Source organism: Mus musculus, chromosome 5, assembly GCF_000001635.26.
Source record: "Mus musculus strain C57BL/6J chromosome 5, GRCm38.p6 C57BL/6J".
Classification (NCBI taxonomy): Eukaryota; Metazoa; Chordata; class Mammalia; order Rodentia; family Muridae; genus Mus; species Mus musculus.
The window spans coordinates 104,409,892-104,427,980 of record NC_000071.6 but is presented as its reverse complement, the minus strand read 5'-3'; positions in this window follow the sequence as shown (position 1 = coordinate 104,427,980).

Below are 18,089 nucleotides of genomic sequence, written 5' to 3'. Positions count from 1 at the left end.
CTGCTCACTTCTTGAAAATGCGTGGCAGGGTTGGGAGATAGCTCAGTTAACACGCACTTGCCTTTTCAGCATAAAGATCTGAGCTGAGTCCACAGAAACCTCACTGGGGGGAAAAATAAATGAACAGACAAAATAAACAGAGAAAGAAACAAAGAGACAAAGAAGCAAAGACAAAGAAAGCCATCCATCCATCCATCCATCCATCCATCCATCACTGCTCAGCATTGTCATTCTAGCACTGGGGAGGTACAGACAGTTGTACTCTCAGGACTCTCTGTCTGCCTTAGCCTGTTTGCTGAGTTCCAGGCCAGTGAAAGACCCTGTCTCAAAAAAATATATAGACAACGCAGGAGGAACAAAGCCTGGACTTGTCCTCTGGCTTCCACATATGTGTATACTAACACATGTATGTAGACTACTCCATGTATGTTCACTATCCCATATGTACATACTAACACATGTGCATAATACCCCATGTATGCACACTCACACATGTGTGTATATAGCACATGTGTGCATACTACCCCATGTGTACAAACTACCCCATCTATACATATTAACACATATGCATACTAACATATGTGCACACTACCTCATGTGTACACACTAACACATGTGTGCACACTACCCCATGTGGGTATATTATCCCATGTGTGATACTACTCCATGTGTGCATACGACCCTATGTGTGCAGGCTACCACATGTGTGCAGACTACCACATGTATGCAGACTACATTATATGCGTATTGATGAGAGAAATCTCATAAAATGAAAGTGAATAATTTTGTCTGACAAGCTCAGATTGAATGCAAATGAAAGCTTTGTTTTCCAAGTAAGTCACACAGAAGTGCAATGACACAACAGGACCATGACACAGTATGAGAACATGTCACTGTACATCTGCTGTGAGTAACCAATGCCAAGCACAGTCTTGCACACTGTGGGTTGATAGGAACTTCAGGCTGAATGCATACTGCAATCACCTTGACTATTTTTCTTGATCCTGCAGAGGTGAACTGTTTATAATTTAACAGAAGCCGTAGAGAACGGCACAGTCTACAGTTAACCTTGCGTTGCTTCTTCTGAACCTCTTTTCATGCCTAACACAGCAATGGTAGCAGGAGCAGCTACTGTATCGACACTGCATCGTCTTCTAGGAAGTGAGCCTTGAAGCTGATGTCACTTTCCAGCCTTCCTGCATCTTGATGTGGTTAGTTCTTAGGCTGGGATGTGTTTTCACTTCCAGATAGAATAAACTCTAGTTTTCCTCCTTATCAGCCTCGCAATTTGTCCAAATGAGAGGATTTGGAAGCATCTTCAGAAAGTTTAGTGGCAGGAGCAACCTACCGTATGTTGTCTGTTGACCATGGACCTTGGTTTTGGATATCACATGACTAAGATATATGTTTCACTTACTTAGAGAATTTGATATCTACTAGGTAGATGCTGTCTTAATTAATACAACTCTGTGCATGTAATATCACTCCCTCTATAGATTTGAATTTCAAGCCCTTGTGACTAGATTCATGGGACTGACTAAGTCACTAGGCCAGAATGCCACACGTATTTCCTACTTTTTTTTTTACTTTTGCTTCCTGATTTCTAAAATTCATGCAATGTTACCAATATGCTAACTAGGATCTGGTTACCAGCAAATATTGTGTGAGTGGTAAATTCTAGGAAACGTGGAGTATTTTAAAGCAGTCTCCCACCCTACTGCGGGGCTAACCATAATTAGAGGAAGCGGTAAGCCAGACCAGAAGCTGTTATGGTTGGGAGCTGGAGAATGCCCTTTTCCTGTGTAGTTCATCGATATCCTCTGACCCTTGTGGGAGATTTTTGGTCTGTGTATCAGAAGTTGGCTGAGGGGTTAGCCAGCATCTCTACGCAGCCTCTGAAGAGCTTCTGTGTGACTCGGCATCTGCAGGGCTGGTCCACCCACGCGTCTGGGTTGTGGAGGAAGTGGAGGCAGGGCCAGAAAGTGGCCCTTTCCTGCTTTTGCCCATTTCTGAAGCTCCTCAGACTTGAGTTTCGCCTTTGTTCGTGTTTACGGAGAACTGGTCCAGACACAAGTCAAACTCTGGCATTGATCTCTCGGAAGGTCTCTCTTAAACACATCTCCTTTCATCAGGTCCCCATCGCTTGGTAATTAACTTTACATTGTAATGATCTGGTGTTGTGACGTCAGAAGTGAAAGGTGAAGATTTTCACTTAAGTCTGTAGTTTCTGACTGGCATGTAAATAAATGAAAAGTATTCTGCTTTTCCACTTATGAAAGCAATAAAAATTCTGCACCCGACACTCGTTTTCCTGAAATACACTGTTTCCAGAGAGCTGTGGTAAGTTGAGGCAGCTGTTGTTCCCAGTGGTCCTGGCGTCTATCATGAGTGTAGTACTCGTGGGCGGAAGACAACGCCAGCAAATGCCATTGGTTAAGCTTTTACTCCACAAACCAGAGAATGAGGGAGTACTGGGCTGCCTGGTTGTACATCTTCCACACAAATGATTTAAGTACTTCCAATAAAAGTTTATAAAACATAAGGGAATGTAAGTTATGGATTTGGAAAAAGAAAGCTAAAAAATGAACACTTTTTTTATTAATTGCAGAAAAATATATCTAAAACATATAGTTTGACATATTGGCTCATAAGTATTAATTTTAGTTCCCTGAATCACCATAATTCTGGAAAAAGGCTAAAAAAGCACCAATTTCAGTTTTAATAGTATGTGTTTAAAGTTCTATTTGCGTATTTTTAAAGGAGCTTTTCACAGAAAATGAAAAATATATTAAAAATAGCACTACATATTCTAAGGCTATGATTCTAGTCCTGGAATTTCCATGCAGAAGAAAGAGGGACTGACGAAGATGGGAACCTGTGGTGGAAGGTGGGGGAAGGCAGGGTACAGGGTTTGATTCTTGGCTACTATTTTAGCCTAGAACAACCCAAATTCTAGAGGCATAGAAAATCATACATATAGACACAGGTTAAAAAAATCGATTCAAATAAGAAAGACTGTCCTTGGCAGGGCCGACTCAGTGAGCTCAGGACACAGCTGGGGAATGACACCCCAAGCCAGTGAGCTTCCCTGTGGCCCCTGATGCACTTTAGCCTGGGCATGTTTTTAACTGGGTGCCAGGTTGAAAGACTTTAGCGTCATAATCCCTTTATCTTTACAAAATTATGGAGATTCAGTCATGTGATCAGAGTCAGCCAGGCCTTGGGAAAATACACCTACAACATACATTTTAAAAAGTATTTATTGATTATCTCGTATATTACAACCCTCCGTTTCCCTTTCCCTCCACCCCTCCCAGGCCCTCTCCTCCACCTTCCCTCTCTTCCCAGTCCATTCCTCCTCCATTTCACTTCAAAATGGAGCTGGTTTCTGAGGGATATCATCCAACCATGGCCTATCAGGAAGAACATAATAATGATAACAACAATAACAACAATAGTGATAATAGCAACAGCAACAACAATAACCACTACAATAATAACTACAACAACAATAATAAAACCTTTGAGAGGGACAGCAGCTTTGGTTAAGGGGTAGCAGTGGTTCACACTTGTAATCTTAGCACTTGGAAGACTAAGGCAGGAGGATTTCTGTAGGTTCAAATCCAGTTTGGGCCACATAGTAAGTTTCAGGCCAGCTTGAGATCCAGAGTGAGACCTTACTCAGAAAAACATTAATTTTAGACATGTTCTTTGTAACAATGAAGTCAGAACTACAGAGATTTGCATAAAGTTTCAAACCCTTAAATATATAGAAGTCAGTGATTGAAAATACAAATAATTACACCCAACCACAATAGAGATGAACTATTTCACAGTGAAAGCATGGAGTGGGGTGAATGGCCCCAAACAGAACAAATTCCTGTAAGGGAGAAGGCTGCCCCGTGACTCATGACCCGGGCTACTGAGGTGTAAAGTGTTACGTATGTTCTTCCCTGGAGCTCTCTTAACTGACTGCTTCAGCAAAGTTAAACTTTGAATTATTATTCCCAGTGGTAACTGCCTCTGGCATCAACTGTGAAGAAGGAAAAGCCTCCATCTAATGCCCCAAGATATGACTGCAATACTACACATTGGCCCCAAGATATGGCTGCAATACTACACATTGGCCAGGATCAGCAGTCACTCTGTACCCTTGAGTTCAGTAGACTCAGGTGAGAATATGTGCCAGACACTTTCAAGTGATCCAGAATAATAATTATGCACATAACTTAAATAACCCAGTATATTAACTATGCACATGACATTTACCTTCTATAAGGTATTATTAGCTAGGTTTGGTGATGTGCAAATACTACATTGCTTTATATAAAGACCCAGAGCTTCCACAGATTTAGAAAGGTTATAGAACCAATATTTTTGGATACCAAGACATGGTTGTGAAGTGGCTATGAGAAGCAAGGGTTCTGAAGTCAGCCTGCCTCAGCCAAAGGCTGCAGTGACCTCTTTAAATATGGCACTTAATTTTTCCTGGGGCTCCTTTGCACTAAGAGAGAGAGAGAGAGGGAGAGGGAGAGGGAGAGGGAGAGGGAGAGGGAGAGGGAGAGGGAGAGGGAGAGGGAGAGGGAGAGGGAGAGGGAGAGGGAGAGGGAGAGGGAGAGAACCAACGGCAGAATGTTGTTAAGATTAAATGATGCATACATATAAAGCTTAGCCAGATGCCCGAGATCTGATAAACACTCAGTTAAAGATGCAGGTTATTATTCTCTCAAATCCGGGGCATATGAGGGCTCGGTGGTCCAGCGTTTGACCACCATGCACAATATCCTGTGTTCAATCTCCAGCAATGCATAATCGGGGTGTGGTGGCACCTACATACCATTAATATCAACACTCAGGGATTGGAGGCAACAGGATAGAAGCTTGAAGCCATTTGGCTACTTAGAGACTTCAACCAAGCCAAGATACATGTGATCTTCTTGCCGAGGGGGGGAGAGAGAGAGAGAGAGAGAGAGAGAGAGAGAGAGAGAGAGAGAGAGGAGAGGGAGAGGGAGAGAGGGAGAGGGAGAGGGAGAGAGGGGGAGAAGGAGAGAGAGAGGGAGAGAGAGGGAGAGGGAGAGAGAGGGAGAGGGAGAGAGAGAGAGAGGGAGAGGGAGAGAGGGAGAGAGAGAGGGAGAGAGAGAGGGGGGAGAGAGAGAGGGAGAGAGAGAGGGGGAGAGAGAGAGGGAGAGAGGGAGAGAGAGAGAGAGAGAGGGAGAGAGAGAGAACTGCTGTGCATGCAAGCTTGATATTGGTCTCTGAACCCATGTAAAGGTAGAACGAGAGAGCTGACTCCATGATGTTTTCCTCTGACCTCTACATGCATGGGGTGGCATGACCCCCTCATGATAGATGTATAACAATAATAAATAAATATAAAAAGAAAAGAAAAAAGCAAAACATGACACATATTATTCAGAGCATGTGTGAAAGCCAAATTACTGAGAGCACACTTAAACATATAAAGGTATAGAACAGACTAAATGAAAGGATCCATGTGTACACCAGGCTTCATCTTACAAGCAAAAGTCACTGACAGCTGATTGACTGAGAGGCCTAAGCAGACAGCAGTATATATGCTTAAAGTCAGAACTCTGTTGTCAGGTGAATTCTATATATACACTGTGGGGAGAAATGGTCTCCATACACTCTGAGAGCAGGCTTTGGGAGTAGGGCAAGTGTGTAGCAAATCAGAATTACTACATATACATAAGCAGGATGTTGAGAAATATTAGGTCTGGAACCATGGTTAATACTTAGCTTGTTTCCTTGTCTCCAGAACGGGTTTTGGCTTACTATAGTCATATGACATCTCTTTACAGATGGAAGATTATAAGCTGTTTATGGCAATGAGCACATGTCCTAACTGGGCAACGTCATTTCCATGAGAAGAACAAATGAAACTTTATTTTTTTCTTGGTTTTTTGAGACAGGGTTTCTCTGTGTAGCCCTGGCTGTCCTGGAACTCACTCTGTAGACCAGGCTGGCCTCGAACTCAGAAATCCACCTGCCTCTGCCTCCCGAGTGCTGGGATTAAAGGTGTGTGCCACCATGCCCGGCCCCTAATGAAGCTTTTTTAAATAGAAATCATTTTGTGTAAGCCTGTGTTCTCTCCTCCCTCCCTCCCTCCCTCCCTCCCTCCCTCCCTCCCTCCCTCCCTCCCTCCCTCCCTCCCTCCCTCCCTCCCTCCCTCTTTCGCTCCCTTCCTCCCCCTTCCTTCTTTCCTTCCTTCCTTCCTCCCAGTGGATGGAGGTTCCAGTGGCTACCCCCTACATCTTGAATAGAATGTCCACTCTTTGGCCATCATTGCCAGGCTCTTGTTTTACAGGAGGCTGTGAATCCTGCTATGATAGTAGTGTTGAGGAGTGTTGGATCCATGCAGGGTTTCTACACAAGAACCCCTGAACTGAAGCATCAGTTGAGAACCACTGAATTGCATTATTTGTACGTGTGTTCACATCCAGGGAAACACATAACCATGTATTTACCATTGGAGAAGTTATCATCATACTCTCTCCCTCCAAAATGAGATTAATGTTGATTACCTCAAATAGGTGGGTGGTGTCATCTCTGGCTCATTTGGCTGGAGAGACAAGTTGTTGTGCCATTGTGGGGATGGACGCACCACTCTAGGGACAGATAGAAAGGACAGCATTGTGACCAGGAGCTGATGGGCATTCAGGGTCCATACTGTCTGTGGCTATCTCATAGTGAATCCAGTGATGTGCGTGTGTGTGTGTGTGTGTGTGTGTGTGTGTGTGTGTGTGTGTATACGCATGCCTGCATAAATGTGTCTGTGTGTGCATGCTTGTGCATCCTTGTGCATCCTTGTGTATGTGTGTGTGCATGAGTGTGTGCATGCAAGAATGTGCGTGTACTTTATTTTATTAGGGTCTGTAGAGGATCTCATGTACTAAGTTCTCGCCTTGTTACATATCTGAGGATGGTATTGAATTTCTGATCCTCCCAGCTCCACCCCGTGAGTGCTGGGATTATATTCATGTGCCACTAAGACCAGTTCATAGAGTTCTGGTAGAGCCCAGGGGTTCTGGCAGGCCAGCTTAACATTCTATCAATTGAGACACACCCCCAGCCTTAGTGAAAAAGCTAACTCTCCAGCATTTTAAGCTACTGTGCTTTGATGCCAAATCTCCTTCCCTGGAATTCGGAGACAACATCAGCCTTTGATTGGTGAAAACAACTCAAAGGCCCAGCTGTTACCTTTCTCCTGAATGGTCACACCAGTCTCATGAGCTACTGTAGCTGAGAAGGACAGCTATCTCTTCTGTCCTGGTCAAACAATGCTTTGTGTGCAAAAGCCTTCATGGGCACTCCAAAAGAAAGGCTGTCTTTACCCTATTGCCATGCTCGATATGACCATTTTCACACAGTGGCCCTGTCAGCTGGATGGGGACAGGGAAGAAAGGAAGAAAATAGCATGAAAATAAATGCAAATGAAAACACCCCATCATTGCAGATGACTTCTTTAGAGAGTGTAACAGAAGAAGACTTGTAGAAAGAGGTAATGTGTAAGTCAGAATGTAAAAATGGGCCAGAGGGCTATAAAGAGAGAACACTCTAAAGAGTGGCTCTCAACATGGAGGTGTGACCCCTCTGGGCATCGTAGAGCACTTTCACAGGTGTTACCTAAGGCCACCTGCATATCAGATGTTTACATTATGATCTGTAACAGCAAAATTACAGTTACAAAGTAGCAATTGAATAATTGTGATAGGGGAATCACTGCAACATAGGGGACTATATTAAATGGTCCCAAGGAAAGTCCAGCCAGACTAGAACCCAGTGAATGTTCTGTAGCCGTAGATAACCTGGATACTAAATCTAATCTCATTGGTTAAGAACTTTTTAATTAAAAAATTTTATTTTCTGAGAGGAGGAAGGCAGGAATGCTGTGACACATCTTTGGAGATCAGGGGACAACTTTGAGGAGTCTGTTCTCACCTTCTACCTTATTGAGGCAGGGTCTCTCCTGTTTCCACATCCGTTCTCACTGTAGGAGGCTGGGGTCACATACCTGCCACCACGTCCAGCTTTTCCATGTGGGGACACAGGTTGAAGTCAGGCTTTGAAGGTAAGCACTTTTACTTGCTGATCCATCTCCCTGGCTCAAAAGAGTTTTTAAAATACCACTGTGCCTGGAAAGTACTGCTAAGATAGACCTAGCAGATTTACCCACATCTCTTAGACTGTGTTGTGCAATACAGAAACCATTTTCTTTAATGGCTAGTCATAGAAAAGCTTAACTCATAAAAGGTGTTGATGACTAGAGATACTTTTGCTTATATCAGTTTAGTTCTCAATCCATATGAAGTTTGCTATGTTTTAAGAAAGTACCTTGGAGCTAAAGAATAAAGTATCCAGCTTATGCAAGCTTTTCAGTATGCAAAGTTAGCCATGTGAAACAAGTGCTGGTCTCTTTAACTTCCTGCTGAAATAGAAGTCTATCACGACCAACCAATTGATCCTGACAGCTTATCCAGGGAGACCTTTCCTGAGCAGAACTCAGGATAAACGAGTCAACAGCTCATCGCAGCTGGTGGGCACATTGTGCTGAGCTGACAGAAATTGCACAGATCAAACACCAGTCTCAGAAGTTGGAAACTGTACTGTAAAAAACTAAGTTGCAGCCAATTAAAACTACATTTATAAAGAGGGCAGTATTTAAGTCAGGGTCAGCTGTTGGGAATAGTAACTAAAGACAAAACTGAAAAAAAAAAAAACACAAAAAAAACAAGCCTCAAAAATCAAGTCAGGAGATAAAACGTTGTTTCCACAGACTGGTCCAGTCTATTTGGAGTTCTGTAGGCTTCTTGTATGTTCATGGGCATCTCTTTCTTTGGTTAGGGAAGTTTTTTCTATAATTTTGTTGAAGATATTCACTGGCCCTTTAAGTTGAGAATCTTCATTCTCATCTATTCTTAGGTTTGGTCTTCTCATTGTTTCCTGGATTTCCTAGATGTTTTGAGTTAGGATCTTTTTGCATTTTTCATTTTCTTTGATTGTTGTGTCCATGTTTTCTATGGAATCTCCTGCACCTGAGATTCTCTCTTCCATTTCTTCTATTCTGTTGCTGATGCTCGCTTCTATGGTTTCTGATTTCTTTCCTAGGATTTCCATCTCAAGAGTTGTCTCCCTTTGTAATTTCTTTATTGTTTCTACTTCCCTTTTTAGATCCTAGATAGTTTTGTTCCATTCTTTACCTGTTTGGTAGTCTTTTCCTGTAACTCTCTAAGGGATTTTTGTGTTTCCTCTTTAAGGGATTCTAGCTGTTTAATCTGTGTTTTCCTGTATTTCCTTCTTAATGTCCTCCATCATTATCATGAGAAGTGACTTTAGATCCATGTCTTGCTTTTCTGGTGTGATCGTGTATCCAGGACTTGCTTTCATGGGAGAGTTTGGTTCTGATGATGCCAAGTAACCTTGGTTTCTGTTCTTATGCTTGTCTCCTGCCATCTGATTATCTCAAGTGTTTGCTGCCCTCAATATATCTGATTGGAGCCTGTACTTCCTATAATCCCAGTTGATTCAGGACTCCTTAGAGTCCAGCTTTCTATGTGATCCTTTGTGATCTCAGGCTCCCGTGAATCTGAGATTCTGTGTGTGTCAGACTTATGCTCGAACTAAAATTTTTATAAAATGCAATGGAGAAGAGAAGTTGAAAACACATTAGTGAAAGGATATACTTAAAAGGAAATGTTTTTAAAATTATGTCCAGAATGAGCATATCTACTGATACATATGGAGAATACAATTGCTTCTATGGAGACTGGGATGCAAAGGGAGATAAATATTGGTTATGGCGTTTATTTCTGATGTGATGATGAGGATGCTTTGAGTTAGGATCTTCAAATTAAAGAATGGGGATTTTCCTTGACCTCACAGTCCCATAGAATGGCTATTATTAATTAATTTTTAATCATGCCCAGACTTTCTGGTTAACACTGGTTTACATATTATACAGCTCTTGGCCAGCTCTTTCTGCTTTTGGACAGAAAGAGAAGTTGTTCCTGCCAGTTAGGGTCATACACAGTGGAAGGAGGTGCTAGGCAGTTGGTGGGAAGCAATGAAGGAAAAGAGACCTGCGTCAGTGCCAACAGAGTCAATGACTGGCATGCTGTTCCAGGAAGCAGGGAGCCAGTGGAGATGTTGGGAAAGCAGAAGGACACCCCTACCTACAGACTAGTTCAGTAGGAACATCTGTAATCTAGGAACTAATTAAGTAGCACATTTACAAATTAGGAACCTATTCAGTAGAACATTTGCAATCTAGGGATTACTTCGGTAGAACATCTGCAATCTAGAGACTAGTTCAGTAGAACATCTGTAATCTAGAGACTAGTTCAGTAGAACATCTGTAATCTAGAGACTAGTTCAGTAGAACATTCATAATCTGGTAATCTGAGACAAGAAGTTTATTAGGAAACAAGAAATGAGAGTGTAGGCCTGTATTTTTGGACTCACCTCTTTATAATAAGATATGATTAATTATAGGCTCCTAAGGTGAACACTGTTTAGTTTGTCTGATTTTTTTGTTTGTTTGTTTGTTTCTCCCATTGTTGGGGAGATAGAAACAAGCATAATGAGTGGGTGATTTGTATGGTGTGCTCCTGAAAACACTGTGGAAAACTGTATTATTATTGTCACTCAACAGAAAGAGAATGCAATGGCACAGAATTGCCAAGTCCTCTTCCCCCACCCTCAACTCCCAGCCACGGAAGAGTAAGTGACACAGCAAAAATTTGAGTTGATGCAAGCTGGGGGGAGAAGAGTAATGACACAGTGTTAACAAAAGAACACACAAATTCCACTTAACAAGGAAACCAGCAAGAGCCCATGGTGATACATTGTTATTCTTTACAGGTTATCCAGTACCGAGACCACATAAAGTTAACCCTGACTGCACTCTAAATTCAGTGCTCTACCGCTCTTCCTGCCTAGACACCTAAAGGAACACATGAGCAAGGACTTTTACCACCAGCTTTCTTTTTCCTGAATAGTCTTGTCTTAAGGACAGTCCCATCTTACAGGGCTGTTCACTCTAGTTCATGCTTCACAAATTCTGGTTACATGCTATAAGGACTTATTGCTTGAACTAATATTTTTATAAAACCCAATGGAGAGATGAGAAGTTGAAAACACATTAGGAGAAGATATACTTAAAAGGAAATGTTTTTAAAGTTGTATCCAGAATGAGCATATCTACTGATACATATGGAGAGTACAATTGCTTCTATGGAGACTGGGATCCAAAGGGAGATAAATATTGGTTATGGTGTTTATTTTTGATGTGATGATGAGGTCCTAAAAAATCTACAGTAATAATGGGTATACAATTGTGATTATACTAAAAGTTACTGGAGTTTCCTCTCTAACTAGGTGAATAATGTAACAAAGGAATTATAACTCGGTAAACTATTTAGAAACAAATATTTATAGTTATATAAACGTGAACTACGAGTTTAAATAGCACATCAAGAGCTGCACGGCAGTTTTTATACCTTGGGCAGTTTGTATAGCTGCTTTCCAGAACAAGGGCTTTCCTGTGACTGGTTACTCCTGTGTGTACAATCCCAGGGATGATTATGGGCTGAAAATAGTAGTTCAATTTCCTTTTCAGTGACCTGGCTCTTTACCATGAACTTTCACAAGAAGAAAAACACAACAGAATGAGAAAATAAGATTCATTTCATTCCCAAGGCACTTGTCAGTTAGCACAGAAGGCCTAATTCCTCTATACTGTTCATTCTACACGAAGCCAAGGAAAATTTATGGTTAACCCTGGTACACTGGGAACATAGGGTTCTAGTTAATTGAGGGCTTATTGAAAGTGCCTGTCATTAAAGTCCTAATGATACCTCATTACTTCTGTCTACAGTTGTGGCCAGTTAAGGCACTGAAGCCAATCATCAGCCTACTTCTGACGGGCTTTACTAAAATGAAACAGAACAAAAAAAATTAAAAAATAGTTACTCTCTTTTAGTGCTTATATTTTTTCTACTAATACAATGGGAGTTTATAATTTATCATTCTTCCTTTCATTAATTAGGTTATTTTTGAAGGTTTAGTTTTTAAGATTTTATTATATTTGAACGACCTCATAATTAGAGTTGGCAAAAACTCTCTACTGCAAGTTTGTTTAATTACATTGAAACTCATTCGTGCCTAGAGAAATGTAAGTCACCCATGTGACTTGTGGAAGCATTACAAAGAGAAATGAGAAACAGAGAGCACTGTTGGTCCAGGAACATGGGAAAAGCTTGTTGGATGTGAACTGCTTGTGATCGTCCTTGTCATGATGTAAATGCTGTTATGGAGTACAGTCTCTTATTTCCCCAAGTTCAAACTATTGAAACTGTAGTCCCCATGGGGATGATATGAAGCAGAGGGGGCTGTGGGAGGTCATGAGGTGATGACCATGGAACCCTACCATAGAATTAGTGCCCTTCTATAAAGATGCTCCAAAGAGCGAGCTTTCTCTTCTCTACTCTTCCCAAAGTGAGGGAACAAGAAGAAGATGGATATTTGAAAACCAGGGACAGATCTTCATCAGAACTGAGACACGGGAACACACTAGTCTCAGACTCTCCATCCCCTGAATTGTAAGAAATAAGTTATTCATGTGTTAGCCAGCAAACATATGATACTGGTACCAATAGTTCTGATAACATATCTGTGTTTGGTGTATCCACGATATTTTCCTGGGTAGCTGTCTATGTTTTCCAATGATAGCTGTGGTTTCAGTGATAGCTTGTATTTCCATGTGTGTTCCTTTCACAGTGTTATGTTGGCGCACCTCTCAGCAATCTATAAACCTATTCTTTTTGGTGATGAAGTTGTTCCTGGGGTCATCCTGGCTGAGAGTATGGCCGAAGTGGTGTTAAGCAATATGCAATGCTAGTTCATAAAAGTGTCCTGTAAAATTCCACATGTGGGAGACTTGCTATGAAGAAATAAATAGTCCACTTTCTCTGAGATGCCTTCCTAGAAGGAAACCCCAAATCTATTCTAAGAGGTGCTGAAACAATGTGGAAAGTGTGTGTGTGTGTGTGTGTGTGTGTGTGTGTGTGTGTGTATAAAACAGATAGATAGACAGACAATGGAGATAGATTGATAGTAGATAGGTAGATAGATGGATAAATAGATAGATGGATAGTAGATAGGTAGATAGATAGATAGATAGATAGATAGATAGATAGATAGATGATAGATAATGATGTCTGTCTATCCCAAAGTTGTCCCTGGCCTCCATTCCCACCCCAGCCAATGTTTGGTTATAACCAATAGGAGTGAGTTGAATCTAGAGTCTGAAGTCCCCCGCTTAAATTTCTGATCAACAATTTGAAAAATATTGAAAAATTGGAAAAATGTCCTAGTGGTAATTATTTGTTTTTCAGTCAGTCTCAAGCATTCTGTTTTTTATCACGTAGACTTCCTCAACTGACAGAAGGAAGGGCTTCTCTGTGACATGTGAGATAATATAAGCAAAGATGCCTGTCAGAGCAAACCCTAAGTTTAGCCACAGGAAAACAGGGAATAGTGAAATGCTTTTAGTCTGGAAGATGCTGGTTCCTCTCCAGCAACAGCCTTCTCAAGACGTCCATCTTGCTTGCATGTCAAGGGATATTACTCATGTTTTAATACTGTTTTCCAACCTGGGAGAGAATTGTTACTTATTTAAATTCTATTTTATGAAGAGGTTTGAAGCTCATGTGCTTATTACTACCAAGCCATTAAAAAAATCTTCCCAAAATGCATGACTTCTTGTCAAGGCAAGTTTGAAATATCCCACCAGCAGTTTCCTCAAAGTTTCTTCTCTTTCCATCCATCTGCTGGAAATATTTAAGCAAGGTTGTGTGGCCTGTGTCCTCTCCCCCAAGCTGCGCCCCCTACTACACTGAAGCTGTTCAGAATCCCGCCGCAAATGAAAGCAATTATCAACCAACAGACACAAAAGCTCTCCTCTGTTTTTTTTTTTTTTTTTTAAGTTGTTTGTGCTTCTGTCACTGAAGGTATTTTAAGGCAACCATGTTAAGTTTCAGTGTGGACAATCCACTCATTTAATAGGAACAGGTAAACAAAGTCCCTTCCAAAATATAGGTCTCTCTGTGTGTGTGTGTATATGTGAGTATATGTATGTGAATGTGCATGGTGTGTGTTTGTATGTATGTGTGCATGAGTGTCCATGTGGGGTGTGTGCGTGTGTGTGTGTGTGTGTGTGTGTGTGTGTGTGTGTGAATGTACACACACAGGTTTATATGCAGAGGTCAGGGTGTGGAGACACAGAATCTGTAGAACTTCAGGGCAGGAGCCCTGTAAATGTGAATCAGATTTTACACACTTCGTGCAAGGATAAGAGTGCTTGAGCAAGTGTTTTAAAAAATAAACTATATTTATTAAGTACTGATAACTACAGCAAGGAGATATCATTCCCAATACTCTTATTGTAATTTCACCAGCATTTTAGTGGCTATTCAGGTAGTGACATTCAGAACACTTGTCAAAAACATGTCTGGAATTATTACTCCTAATGATGGACCTACAAAGCCTCTAAGTACTGCAGTGTGAATTAGTACTAAAAGCAGCGCACACATTAACCAGCTGCCACAGGTAGTTGGTTATGGTTAGCACAGGCCCCTTCCACCCCACCATGACTTCCTAAAGTGCTGTAAACTCTGTTCCCAGTGATTTGCCAGCCTTACATATATTCTTTAATACAAAACAAAACCTCAAATCCTTTCTTGAGCCTTTAAGTGGCTATGTGATCTCTCCGGTACTAAGCTATTAGCAGTCTACACACATCCCTGACTCACTGGCTCCAATCACAGTCTTCCCCTGTCACTTTCTTGTCACCCAGCTTCTTGGACAGCTATCCTTCCCTGAAGATGGCACGTGGACTGCCTTGCACTCCACGCCTTTCCCCACAGGCCTTTAATCTTCATCAAAGGTTTTACCTTTCCCTCATATTTTGGTAGACGTTAGCTCTCAGGCCTGTCATCTATCTCACTAGCTTATGTACAGAAGGAAGTTTTCTTCTTGGCTTTTATTTTATCCCTGGCATCTAAGACCTACCTGGAGTATGATAGTTGCTCAAAAGGACTTTCTGTTGGATAGACAGCTCAGTCAGCAGCCTCCCCAACCACATGACTTGACTTAGCTCCTGTTGTGCTGCGTCCTTCCTCTGCACAGTGCATGTGCGCATTTGATGTATGCTTTATAGCTTTTAAGACTCATCGAAACTCTGACAGCTGATGCTTAAGAGACACTATGAACGGACACCTGTGCTGGAGTCAGCTGGCCGTGTGCTTGGTTATTGATGGCTGCTCTGACTATTGACAGCTGGTGCTGATGCAGACTTGACTCTTTGATGTTCTCATTCCCATCGGGCTTACGTCTCAGTGGCATATTTCAGAGCTCAGTGTATCAGGCCCCATACTGGGAATGTCTGTCTTCACAAAAGTCAGGTAAGCAGTTAAAATCAGCCGTGGTAAATACCATCGCCAGACCAAGTTAGGATTCTAGGAGACAGTGATGTGATGGAGTGGCCCTGACTGCTGTGAGAGCAGAATAATAAAACTCCAAGAACTTTAAAATTTCACTATGCACAACTATTATGAAAATTGTATATTGGTTTATTATAAAATAAGTTATTTTGAAAACAAAGGTAATAAATGCTCAGAATCTGTCATCTTTCTAATAATCCATGCTCTTGAGGTTATTTATGTCCTTAGCACCATGTAGTGGAATTACCACAGCAGTGCCTACTGCTCATCTTTTTGCAACTCTTCAGTCAGTGGGGTGAGTACTTACTCATATACAGGGTGAGTACTTACTCCAGAAAAAGTGTTGATGATATGTTTTTTCTTCCTACTAGAGATCCACTTGTATGGCTTGCCTTTACCAGCACATGTGGTCAGTTTTCACCCCCACACACGTGACCACAGCTCTCACCTGCGCGCGCATGCATGCACACACACACACACACACACACACACACACACACACAACACACACTGCACAGCTCTCACCCACACAGGTGAGCACAGCTCTCACCCACACACATGGCCAATTCACTTCTGTGCAGTTTCTTCCCTTCAGGTCACTTTCTCCAGACAATAAGTGATTAACATAGTAAATGACATCCCTCAATTTCTGCAGTTGCCCTTTAAAGATTACTGCAGCAAAAGCACATAGCATATGATCTATGCTCATTGAAGTGTTGGTCGTAGAATATTGCACAGCTAATCACAGAAACACTGAAAACACTGCCATTTAAGCATTTTACCCCTTTGAACTTTCCACCCCTGACTCCCTACTCCCAGAAACCATCATTTCACTCTGTATACACACACACACACACACACACACACACACACACACACACACACACGAATGTGTATGTGTGTTGATGTCTTAATCATAAATACTCTTCTGCAAGAACTTTATTTTATACAGTGACCTGAGGCAAGGAGAAGTATCCTCACTTCCAGGCTCACAGACATGCCAGGTAAAGGGTTGGGATGTTGTTCTCTGTACAGCATGTTTAGCACACAGAAAATCCTGGATTTAATTGGCAGTCCCTAAGGGGTAAATGCTGTATAAACCAAGACTACAGTAAACCAAGGGTATAGTTGAAACCAGAAAACAAAATTCCCTATCAAACAGAAACAAAGAAAGAACTCAACCACGGATTGGCAAATAATAGACATCATAAATATATAAAACATCGCTTTGGACCTGTTTTTTCTGTTTCAGATTAATTGATAGCCATTGAAGATATTGAAGATGAATTCATAATAAACATTTCCAAATTACAGGTGAAAATGACCCACACAGAATCAATGTTTCAATGAACAAGAACTATCATTATTTAGACCAGAGGCAACAATGCAGTTGCGTGATAAGATGCGCACGTCCGACTCGCCAGCAAGAACGATGCTGCAGCAGGATCCTTCTGCACACGTTTATTGGGAGAGCTTGATTGCAGAGGCGAAGAGACCCCGAGCCCAGAACTGGTGCTACTTATATAGGCCTAGGAGAGGCGTGTCTCACACCTGGATTGGTTATGCATTCTACCTCATTTGCATGTTCCTCATCTGATTGGTCATTCTCTCTCAGTACCTCACAGAACCTCATTAACATACCTCATTTGCATGTCTCACATCTGATTGGTTATTCTCTCAGTACCTCACAGAACCTCATTATCATGCCCGGGCCAGGCAGTATCTTGGCAAAAAACTTTACTGCATATGTACACATTGGTTGTTTGCCCAAACTTATGCGTGGTGGCCAGCAGTAGCCAGCGCCACTCTGCAATGGCACATGGCACATGTGGCTTCCCACAGAGAAATGCATGTTCGAGGGAGAGAAGAGATCACATCTGGTAGCAGGCACTAGAGTGGCCTCAGGATCTCTCTTCTTACCTATGCTTTCCATCCCCTTATGAAGGGAGCACTTTCCCCAGCTGTTGAAGATAGCTGTGGGCAGATCTCAGTGGAACTCACCCTTAGGGATAGTAGTGGTTGGGGAGAGTGGCTCAGCCAGCTTGTCCATACTTCCTGGGGCTGCCTACATACAGTCACTGGTTGGTTTGAGGTCACAAAGACATGGCTTTGTCAGCTCAACTTAGTACTGTTTTGAGGGGAACCATTCTGTCTCTATGGCTTCCAACAGGGTCTGATGGGACCCAGAACTCCTCTGGATCAGAGGACTTCTGGTGCTCCCTCACTGCTGTCCACACTCTCCCTCTGTTTAGGCTTGCTTCCTAAGCCCCTCTCACAGATGTGCATTTCAAGAGCTCTATTTAAAACCTCCATAAACAAGTATCGTCACCGCTTACTCTATGCTGTGGATTGGTTTAGTCTAGTCTTTTCATTTTCCATTGATCTAGTCTAGTCTCTTCGATGTCCATTGGTCTAATCTAATCTTTCCTTTGTTCCATTATCTTCAGTTACTCTTTGAGTTGTGTAAATTATAGTTTGTTTCATTTTTTTTCTCTTCGCTACATTGTAATAAGTTTACTTTAAAATCTTTTAAAAAGCCTCTCATTCTTTCACGGTGAAGAAGTAATTGTT